General features: G+C 33.8%; 1 pseudogene; it reads left to right on the forward strand.

Annotated features, from left to right (window-relative positions):
• The first annotated feature begins 8,240 nt into the window (after window positions 1-8,240).
• LOC121264831 lies at window positions 8,241-9,016 on the forward strand (annotated as a pseudogene).
• The last annotated feature ends 3,190 nt before the right edge of the window (window positions 9,017-12,206 follow it).

Raw genomic sequence — 12,206 nt, forward strand, 5'->3', positions numbered from 1 at the left:
CCCCTCCCATTAAAATGATTTATCTAGAAGTCATGGCCCGCCATCAAGTCAAGGCATTGATAATAAGTTCGTAAAGACGACATGATCCATTCGTAACAACTGTTTGTTTGGTAACTAACATGATCTCATTTTATTTTAAAATATTTTATAATTTTCTTCCTACACGTCATTTAAATATAAATATTTTATAATTTTAAATTTTTAACTTTCTTAAACTTTTAAATAAATAAATAAATAAACTTTTTTTTAAATTAAAAAAATTATATTCTAATAATATTTTAATTTATAATATTTTAATTTAATTCTTTCTCTATTAATTTTTAAAATCTAATAAAACATTTTAACTCAAATCATTATATTATTATTTATAAAATTCTCATCTCATCTCATTTTTCAAATGAGTGTCTAGGTACGACTCAAATAATAATATTTTTTTTCTCAAAATTCAAACGCCCCAAAATTAAACTAATAGTATAAAAATTTTAAAATATTATATTTTATTACTTGATTGTGCAATAGTTGATGTGTTTAAATCTTTACCATTTTAATGCTAATGTCTGCTTGAAATTTTCAGATAGCATTAAAGTCTTAGGGTTGTTTTTACGTGTCCATCTCTATTTTTATTTAAGTATCTTAAATTTAAGCAGAAACTTGAGATATTCTTTTCCTTGTCAAGATATTAATTTTTAGACATTGAACATAAATAAACCATGTCAACAAACCCATTGGCCAGCCACTGATCGAATATCATGTTTGTTGTAATAGCACGTTCAAATATTCAACGGCCTATTTCTTCAATATTTGTACGTTTTTCCCCCTCGAGAACTTTTAGTCTCCATGTTTTAAAAATTAAGATTATATAATTTGATCATTAAGACAAATAAACGAAATATACAAGCTTGTATATTTTGACATTGTCCCAGCAATCAATCCAATATAATATTCAACACGCGGGTGACCACGAACTGATAAAAATGGACCAAGAGAAGGATTATATATTCTGAACCATCATCATGAACTTAATTATATACAAATAAAATAGATATTTATTCAGAAAGATTGATCTTGTAGTGAAAAGGAGCAAAAGATAGATCACAGAAATGTATATATCACAATAAATTAAAATTATACGTGACATATAACGCTGGACAAAATAATGATTATTCTGGAGGTTAGTTTCAACAGATAATTCACAAAAATGAGGACAAGAGAATTATCCCGAAAAATACAAAAAAAAGGTCTCTGATGTTCAATTCAAAATTTTCAAAATTCAAGAATGATCCAGTCAACCCATAAGCTAGGCTGTAATAGCTGAAAATTGATTTTATCAAAAATAGAAAAATCTCAATAATCACACAAAAAATAAATACGTAATAAAAGAAGTAATTTGCCAAAAAATTGGTCCAAATTGAGTTCAAAATCACTTCTTAAACAATAAATAAAATATTACCATCAAAGAAAAAAATTAACTAAAAATAAGAATTCAGAGGAAAAAAAAGTAAAATTTGGCCTAAAAAATGATGCACACCAAACATAACTATGTGCCCACGACGTGCGCGTGAAAAAGAGCTTTCTGAATTGGCTGGGGTCATATGCGTGATTCTAATACCCGTAGCCAATGTTATGACCAAAATATTAAAATGTACCCAAAACTACCCCAATCAAGAAAATATCACGATTTTTTACCATCTTTATACTGATCTGACACCTCAAGATATTTCAGCACAATTAACGTACATTTCACTTCATTTTTATATCTCGAAATACAAAAATATGTGCACTATATATATAATAACGTGCGGAATACGGTGTGTCTTTCAAAGAGGTTGGTCAAGATCAAGACTTAATTTGGAGCTGTTTGGATTACAACTATATTTAGATGATCATGCATGTATAATATCATATCAAGTAAGTGAATGAAGATCGAGACCGAAACTAATTATAAGTAAATAATGGATCGTATTCGATAATCTTTTTAAAATACAGGATACTGCATGGTATCCAATGATTTTTTTTGGATGATGCTACAGGGACCGACGTCCCTACCGATAATCTAACTGGTAAGTGCATTTCAGATTTTTTTTTTTTTTTTTTTTTTGCTTTTCTTTTATTCATTTTTTTAACATCTTTAATTTTTTTTTTTACAAAGAATACATAAACTCAATAAAATTCACTTACTTAATCACTAAGAAATAAATTAAAATAAAAAACAGAAATCAATCAACCATCGATCACCTATCGGTTCAAACAACATAATCCATTTTTTATTGGATGTACGCCAACTCGGTCAAGAATAGTTTCCTAATTTTTGTGCTTAATTAGTTGACTGGGTAATCCACCAAAAAGATATCAATTCTTCTACGTACAATCGTGGTGGGAACCACGGTGTAATCTGCTAATGCCACATCAGAGAATATATTAAAAAAAATGAAGAAGAAGAAAATGGATGAAAGGAAATAGACGAAAGGAGAGAAACCAATGGATGCACAAACTTTGTTAGGAGAAAAAGCAGAGGAGAGGGGGCGTCTTCTACAACTCAGATCTGTGGTTTCTTCATGGGTAGGAGAAAAAACAGAGACTGCTTGTTCATCTTTAGTCTCAGATTTGCCAGATCAAAAAATAAGAGTGATGCTTCCAGATCAAAATGGACTAACAAAATAAAGAGATTTTGTCATGTCTACCTCTCGGTTGTGCTCGAGTACCTCGTTCTGAAATTTGTTTCCTTGCATTTTGGTCTGTGCTTTTGTCTCCACCGTGTAGATTTGCTTGGTCGTGGGTACGTAGTAGAAATTTGAACAGCTGCATATTTGCTTTCTAGGATGCATCTCATCTAGATCTGTGAAGTAAATGCCTCATTTTTTCTTTGGGTTGGTGATGTCTTTGGTAATTTTATAGAGGAAGTCGTTGATGGGTTCGATTAATCTTTCCAACAATTTTCTACAAATCTAAGGTTCACTGGAAATCCTAGGTTCATTGAACTATTTCCAAGGATCATTTGATTTTTGTAGGTTTTCAGAATATAGATTTGTAAGTTGATGGCTTTTTTTAATGGTTGTCTAACAAAGAAAACATGCTCATGCTCTCCATGGTTTTTGTCTTTCCTAAATAATGACTTGCTATGGTGGGCTTTCCATGCTTTTCCACCTTTCCTTTCGTTGGGTGAAACTTGGGTGATGTTACTGCGAAGAAGAATAGGATGAAAGAGAAATGAGATAATAGATAGATGAAGATAAGATGAGGCGTTTTGACAAATTGAATGAAACAGTACCGTTTCATTTATGCCACGTGGGACACGATTCCCCTAGTCGATCACATCCAACATTTTTCAAAAGATATTAAGCTTTCTTCAACATCCATTAATATCTTCTAGATATGTACACATATTGAAATCTAGGGGTGAAAACCAATACGGTCAGTTTAGTTTTGGTCGAAAACCAAGACCGACCGACCAGACATATTTATGCTTGGAAACCATTCGAAATTGACCAGTATAGAGGGGTGAAACCGGCCTGTCACCTGTCGGTTTGGGCCATTTTTCTTGGGCCATTTTTGGGCCTTTGTTCTTGCCCGATTCAACATTTTTTTTTTGGCTTTCGTTTTTTCTCAATTCATTATCCAAGTTCTTTCTGAGCTTTTTTTGAGTTGATTTCGTTTTAATAGTTAATTTCATTTTAATTTTAATGTCATTTATAATTTTCTACTATTACTGACTATATTACTTACTACTTATTACATAATTAAAAAAAATAAAAATAACTTCACTAGATGTTTAGTATTACATAAGACATTAGAAAAAAAAAAATTGTCTTAAGCATAGCAAAATGCAACTGAAAAATATAACCTTGATAAATGACAACAAATTGGGAGTGATCTTCATATTTGCTACTTCAACCTTCAATCTTCAATAGTTGTCATGTTTAATTGTGCGTCCAACTCTATAAACAAATATTAATAAATATTAATAATAAGAATAAAATATCAAATGTTAGTGAATTTGGATTATAAAAAATACTAAAATTAAATTACAATGAAAACAAAGAAAATATTACTTGATTCTACTATGAAGCTCTCTACATTATCCACAACCTCCCAGATATCAATGGTTGTTGCCAGATGCCTTAACCAATTTTGAGTACAAATAAGTGCCTCAACGATTCTCAGAGCCAATGAATTTTGAAAATGATCAAGCACATGACCTCCCATACTAAATGCTGACTCGGACGCAACTGTGGAAACAAGCTTGGCTAATAAGGGTACGTTTGGGTAGTGAGAAGTGTTGAGAATGTTTGTGAATAGTAGTGAAAAAGTAATGAAAAAGTAATAATAAAATATTGAATAGTAGTAAAAAATAGGTAAAAAGTAATGAATAGTAAAAAAGTAGGTAAAAAGTAATAATAAAGTAAAGAATAGTAGTGAGAGTACTTGAGGTACTCTCACTTGCCAAACATAGCCTAAGTCTCATGCAATCCTTGCTAGTATAGGATAATTAGTCTCATTAATTTTCTACCAATTCAACAAGTCAAACGATGTGGAGAGTGCCTCACAACCATTTGATAAATATCGATCCACTTCTATTTTGGTAATAGTAGATCCCATGACGGAAGATGCTTTATACTACTCATGGAACCATTTGGTCTCATGCTTGCCATCACCATCATTCATGGTTATAGATGTCAGAGGGGGTTCATGTTCTTGGGTACTCGTGGTGGAACCGTATTCAGCATTATACTCCGCGTTCAAATCTCACAATACCTGTTTTACACTCGACACCAACTCCTTAGCATGAAACTCATCATGAACTTTATTCAAGTGGAAAGTAAGAAGTCCTAACTTGCTTCATGTATCAAACACAACTGCAATTTATAACATGAACAAGTTCATCCTGTCTAATGACCCCCAATACTTATCATATTTTGTTCTCATGTTTATGACCATACTCCTCAAGCAACTATAAAACTCTCGCTCAACATAATCAACTCATTTTGATGATCACAAATCTCTAGAAAATTGGTGTTAGTTGTCACATATAAAGACATAAAAAATCTATTAGTGACATCATAAAACATTTTCCAAAACTTAACATCGCACTGTCTCCCACTCCCTAACTTTAGGAGACCTCTTGTGTCCAAGGCCATCATCAAAGTAAGAGAGGTAATTATAATCCTCACTCTCCATCCGCCTGAAAATCTTCTCAAACTTCTCAGCCGCCCCTAACATCATATAAGTTGAGTTTCATCGTGTCTGTACATCAACACACAAAATTTTCTTACAATCAAATTTTTTTTTTTTTGCACATCTCTTAAACTTGTCTAATCTTGTGGGGGATGAACGCACATATCTAACTGTATTTCTAACCATTGTGATGGCATTATTACACTCATTCAAACCCTCATTAACAATAAGATTTAATATATAAGTACAACATCTCATGTACATATATTTACCCCCAATAGATTCCCAGCCAAAAATTGTTTCAAATATGAAATTGCAGTATCATTTAAACTTACATTATCAACAGTAAACAATAAATATTCTATCAATGCCCCAATCTAGCAAGCATGACTCAACATATCTCCCAATAGTATCCCCTCGATAATTAGGGATTAAACATAAGTTAATATTTTTTTCTGCAATTTTTAATCCTTATCAATGAAGTGTGCAGTTAGACACATATAATTCAAATTCTGTACCAATGTTCATGTATCGATCATTAACAAAATGCTCATGCCACCATCTTTAAACACTTTTTTAAGTTTTCCCATTTCTAATTCGTACAATTTCATACAATCTCTTACAATTGTGACACGACATGACACTTTAAACCGAGGTTCAAGAGATCAACGCACTTTCCTAAATCTTTGTCCTTCAATAACTCAAAATGGTATCTCATCGATAATTATCATTTCTACAATCGCCAACCTCTCAGCCTCTTCACTATATTTGTGGGTTACAAGACTCCTTAATATATTATCACTCTCTCCAACCCCTCCTCAGGTGTTACCTCACCTGTCAATGTTTTTTGGTACCTATCAAAAAGCCTACGTTTATGAGGATTTTTAGGACATGAAGGCAAATGGTTTTGCATTGTTGAAATTTTGTTCCTTTTTTAGTGGCAAGCGTATGTCTTGCCACAATAATTACATTTAGCCTTCGGATCATCTACAGGACAACCTTCCACCTTCGTAAAATGGTCCCAAGCAATCGATGGATCATTCCCTTTCCGTTTCTTAGGTAATGAACAAGTACTACTAGTAAGGGCACTAGGGGGTTTTGATGTTGCGGTCTCCCTCAAATCATCTCCCAAGTTAATGGTTGGTTCATTTGAATCAACATCAATCGGAGTCGACGAAAAACCCATCTAATTTATAAAACAAAACATAAATGTTACATGTACATTATAAATACATAGCAACTAGTTTGCAACGTGGCAAACATCACAAGTCTAAGACTCTGATCTAAGTTTAGTTCACTCATCTTTTATCAATTTATATCAAACTATTTCACACAATTATCACACACAATATGAATGTAATCATGTATGTAGGAGCAGCATGCTTCATGTAATTTATGCAAAAATCAAGAATGCTTCATCTTTCCTCACTCTCATTTACCGTTTATTTTGAATTTCATGAAAAATGCAGTGCTCATAAAAAATGCATAAGAACAGAGACTCCCTATTGCTCATAAAAAATTCAGAAGAACAGAGACCCAAGTAACTCTTAAATCTTAATCAATAAAACCAGTGCTCATCAAAACAAAGCAAAGGATCGAATTCATATATATAGACCCAGCAAACCAATGCTCATCAAAGCAAAGTAAATAAATTAACAACTAACAAAAATAGGACCCAACAAAAACATAAAATACAAAGGAAACTCACAGTAGCATTGCACAGCCTGAGACGCAAGGAAGTGAGGAGACTAGAGAACTGGCCAATTGGGAGTCTAAGAGAGGAGAGAGGGCCGAGAGGCATTGGCCGTGGGGTTGTTAGCAATGAGAGAGGAGAGAGTCTGAAAAGTGAGACTGAAAGCACTGAGAGGAGTTTGAGGAGACGAGATCACGAGAGGGAGAGGAGAGGAGAGTGAACTGTGAAACGACGAAGAAGGAAGAGAGGGGGGGGGGGAATCAAACGATTCTTAACCCTACCCCAGAAACGACAGGCGTCATTTCATTAAATTTTTTTCATAGGATTAAGAAAAAAATGATATCGTTTTGTATAAGAAATAATATATATATATATATATTATATTGGTCGGTTTGGCGGTTTGAACCAGGTTCAAACCGGGATTGAATTGGCCGACGTTGGTTTTGTTAATTTTCTCCCATCGACCAACCAGTTTTGGCTAGTTCCTGAATCCGGCAGCAGGTTCCTGTACACCCTATAATGAAATCTCAAGCATTCCTCCATAGGTTAAGTCATAAAATGATACTAATAACACTTAAAGATACATACACACTTATTTATATTTGTTGGAGATATTAATATTAAATCTAGAATTCGATTTGATTTTCATAATAGTAATTTGATATTATCTTGATCTAATTTTCATAATGAAATATTTATCTTATTTTATCTCAATATAATTTTCATATATTTGAATAGAGATTTATGCATTGTATTCAATAACACATGAGAATAATAGAAATGTAGCCCTCAAAGTGTTTGCTCTCGCTCCTCTATTCCTTATCTCATTTTTTATTATATCTTACGAGCAATTTTATATCCACTCATTCGTTTTCTAATAGTGGACTCCACTTTTTTGTTTTTTTCAAGAGAGTCATGCGTGAGATTTACACACTTTAAAATTACAAATATTATTTCTTATATATTATATATTTATATCAATACCACCATAATCTTGAGGAACTTTCATTTTTAATATGCTGCCGCGCGATCGATCGATCTCTTCGTAATTCTTCCATGTATATTTCGTCGCAAATTCGCTTTCCAGTACGAGGATTGACGATCGAAGCGCAATTCCTTTTTTTTTTTTTATATATATTTTTTGTGGGATAAGTTGTACGTTGATCATGAGTGTGGTTTTACCTTACCCATATTTTGACTTTTGAAATGAACGCAGCCCATTTTTGACAATTTCATTCAACTTGAAAAGTTACGAAGAGGAAAGAGCTGCCGAACCCATTAATAGTGCGGCCATTACATCTTCCGGCCCTGCCGCCCTAGGGCTAGCTGGTCAGATATACTATTATAAATAAGTGCTGCATGGTCCATAGCTTAAACACACAATCTTCAACGATCATTTCCTTTCCAAAAATGTCTTCCTCACAGTCCACCTCTTCTGTCTACCTGCTAACATTTGCTCTCCTTCTCCAAACCATTTTTGGAGCCAGCCCTCTCTTCCATTTCTGTTCAAGCTCTGAAAACTTCACCACCAATGACCCTTACGAATCAAACCTAAAAAAGCTCTAGGGTAATCTTAACTACCAAACCCCACCCCAGGGCTTTGGTTTTGGTACAGCGGGTCAGCATCCATACCAAACTTATGGGCTTGCTCTTTGTCGCGGTGATGTTGGAGCATCAGACTGCAAGACTTGTGTTAATGAGGCGAGCAACGAAATTCACAACCGCTGCCTATATAACAAAGGTGCAATTATCTGGTACGATAATTGTCTTTTGAAGTACCTAAACAAGGACTTCTTTGGCCAAATTGATAATCAAAACAAGTTCTACATGTGGAACTTGAGAAATGTTAGCAATCCCACCACGTTTAACCAAATGACGAGGGGACTGTTGAGCCTACTAGCAAAAGAAGCATCCGGGACCCCAAAACTGTATGCAGTTGGTGAGCAAGAGGTTGGAGAATCGATGAAGCTCTATGGCTTGGCCCAATGCACCAGGGATCTCTCTAGTAGTGACTGTTTCAAGTGTCTTGATGGTATTATTGATTAACTTCCTCGTTGTTGTGATGGGAAAGAAGTAGGAAGAGTTGTCGGTGGGAGTTGCAACTTCGGATACATGACTATAACAAATACTTATTCCCTGGCGGCACTGTGAACGTTGAAAAAGGAATGACCTTAGTGACAAAAACTCTTTTCTCACCAATTTATTTCGTGGGAGACTGTGGCATATTATTGGTGAGATAAGTCTCTTTCTCCACCAAAACGGTAGCTCAAGGGAAAAATCTTTTTTCGACAACGTCATTGGCAGTGAAAGCATTTATATTTGGCCTCAAATAAGTCTAGATCTAGACTTCTCTTGTGAGAAATAATACAGTTTTTCATAAAATAAGGTGGATTATTATTTTACCCATGAACCTTAATTTTTAGTGGAAAATGGATTTTTATTATTGTTTTTCCCATGAACAATATTCATGGCAATAAGACTGTTTGCATGAACAATTTTAGTGGAAATAACTATTTTTCAAAACAAAAAAAAAAAAAAACCGAACGACCTATTTGTCAGAAAAAGACAGTTTGCATGAACAATATTCATTGGAAAAGATCATTTCCATGAACATTAGTCATGGGAAATACTGAGTGCCCATTGTGTAGACTACCTATTTTGCGACCACATCAACTCTTCTTAAAAAGTCTTTTCTCACAAAACTTGCTTATAGAAAAAGCCATGTTCCCTACAATTTTTCCACGAAGTGTTACAATCAAAAATATTCAAATATCACTGTATTGAATTAAAAACCATCTGACCATCAGAAGAATTTCAAAAATATCAGAATTACAACTATACAACAAAAGGTCATTCACTTGATAAAACCAGCACCTGCAGAACTTCAACAAAAAATTCAGTTCACCAATATATATAACAGAATTATTACTAGTTTTACACATCTTTTCATTGGGTTAACCAGTCAATCAAGGCCATGAATATACATCAATGTTTGCAAATAGGGGAGTACAAGAGGGAAGCCTACATGGTTAGTAATGTTCATAACAAATCCTTGTGCCTAACTACATGTATACATATCTTTGGTTCTAGACACATTACTTAAAACACTTCCATGCTGCTTTTGTTTGCTCCAATTTATCTCCATTCATGTCTGGTTGCAAAGCCTCTTAATCCACAAATATTAGGGGATCATGATTACCTGAAAAAAATCATGTTGTTAACTGTATTAGCCAATAGAAAACATTTCTTACCTAGCTACTAGGACATTACTATAGCAAATCAATCAAAGACTAATACGAACAAGGAATCTAGGACATTATAATGGCTAATTAAAACTTTTCCATATCCAACCACTTTGATTTCATACACCTTACTCAAGTTATCATAATATGATCCCACCAGTTTAAGACGTCCCAACACACATTTAAATATTTTTGGTGAACATATTTGAAACTGAGCATTGCTATGTGGTTTAAAACCTCACCTTAGGAGCCATTGAACGAGATTAATGGAGACTTCAAACTAAAACTCTAGTATCATTTTTCACATAAAACATACAAGACCATAATAACCAGCCATATAAGATCCACCATGTTTCTAATTCATACAAAGCCACTTAAAAAATACATACTTGCTGCCTTATAGATATATATATACACCTTATTTTTGCTGCCCTATAATTTATACAAATCCACCTGAAACAATACATACCTAAAACTTTTTCACAGCCATATACATTTTTATTGCACCATCGGTTTTTAATCCAAACATACTCCAACCACTACTTGATATATATATATATATAGTTATTTATATGTATATAACCAAACTACAAAGAACATTAACACCTTTCATGTGCAAATAGAGATGTAGTAGGATAAGTCATAACTATGTATTTTGAATAACTAGAATCTCAGCAATTCCATGTTTTATACTTACTCTTGTCTAAGGAATATATCTATGACTAATGTATTTGTTGCTTGTTCGTTATCTCCACCAACAGTACAACTGCCTTCCATAAAATTTATCTAATCAGTTTGCTAGAACCCCTGTCATCCTGATCTTCTACATGCATGCTAGTGCCTGGTGTGGAACTTGCATAGAATGAAAGATGTTGAATTTAGCCTCCCAAGTCTGTTACCATAATACACAAAGTCTACAAACCAAATCGTGGAAAAGAATAAGATAATCACTCCTTCATAATAACTACAAGTCTTTCTAAAAAGCAAGAGAAATACATACACTGCCGTGTATCTATGCAATCAATCAGAAGTCAAATCTTACACACTTCCTAAAATTCTAGAATATAGTTAGAGATGCCTAAGCATCTCGCTGAGTCTCTATATGAGACTCACTATTTGCCTCCAGCTCAGACGTCTTAAAGTTCATTCATTTCTCATACTCAGAAAAATCTCTCATCATTGCAGCCATATCACCCATAATTTGGTTTAGTTTACTCTTCTACATTTCTACACAAGACTTGTTCTGTTCATTATCCTCGGCCAGAGGCAGAAATGCCTTATTCTTCTTCATTGAAAGAAAGGGGTCTGGAATGATCATGTGCACCATCCCTTGTGCATACCCAGATCTGAACCCCAAAACGTCTTTGAAAACAGTTGCAGCCGCTTCATCAATGTCCTATTCAGGGTCTTTCTCATTCATCAATGAAAGAAAATCAACCAAGCTTGTTTTAATGCAATATATAATCCAAAAAAAATTAAATCAAACACAATCTGACATAATTGTGTTCAGTTGTGACATTGATAAATTTTCCATTCTGCCTTGACCAATGTGTTTCCTTATAGAAAGCGACCAAATTTGGTGTCGTCTCCTGCTGCCACACATCATTAACAGCTAAGGCTCAAATGACACAGTCTGAGTACTTATATTATATATAAGAAATTGCTTTTACCTTCTCTTCCAAAATCCTAACAAAGGATTTCCTCCTGCCCGTATGTTTCACCTTTAGTTTTTCCTATTCGTAGTGTTTCTTTGAAACTTCTCTTGAATTATTTTTTAAAGATATCAAGTCTCATTTATTCACTTACTGCTCGAAATTAAAAAGGCAGCAAAATAAATTTAATAACATCTAACATATAAACAGAAACAAATGCAACGTAAAAAGCCATAATGGTTGCTCAACTCTAATACCCATATACCTTGAATGTTCCGTTGGCCTGCCTTTCACATAGCCACTGCCAAATAGGTTTGTCCACCATGGACATCCCACCACATGTGGCTCCTAATGCGATGCATATTTTACATAGACTTTATGTAATTCATAGTGTTGTACTTATCGGACATATACGTTATCACCATTTCACGATAGTTCTCTTTTGTC

Source organism: Juglans microcarpa x Juglans regia, chromosome 5D (genome assembly GCF_004785595.1).
Source record: "Juglans microcarpa x Juglans regia isolate MS1-56 chromosome 5D, Jm3101_v1.0, whole genome shotgun sequence".
Classification (NCBI taxonomy): Eukaryota; Viridiplantae; Streptophyta; class Magnoliopsida; order Fagales; family Juglandaceae; genus Juglans; species Juglans microcarpa x Juglans regia.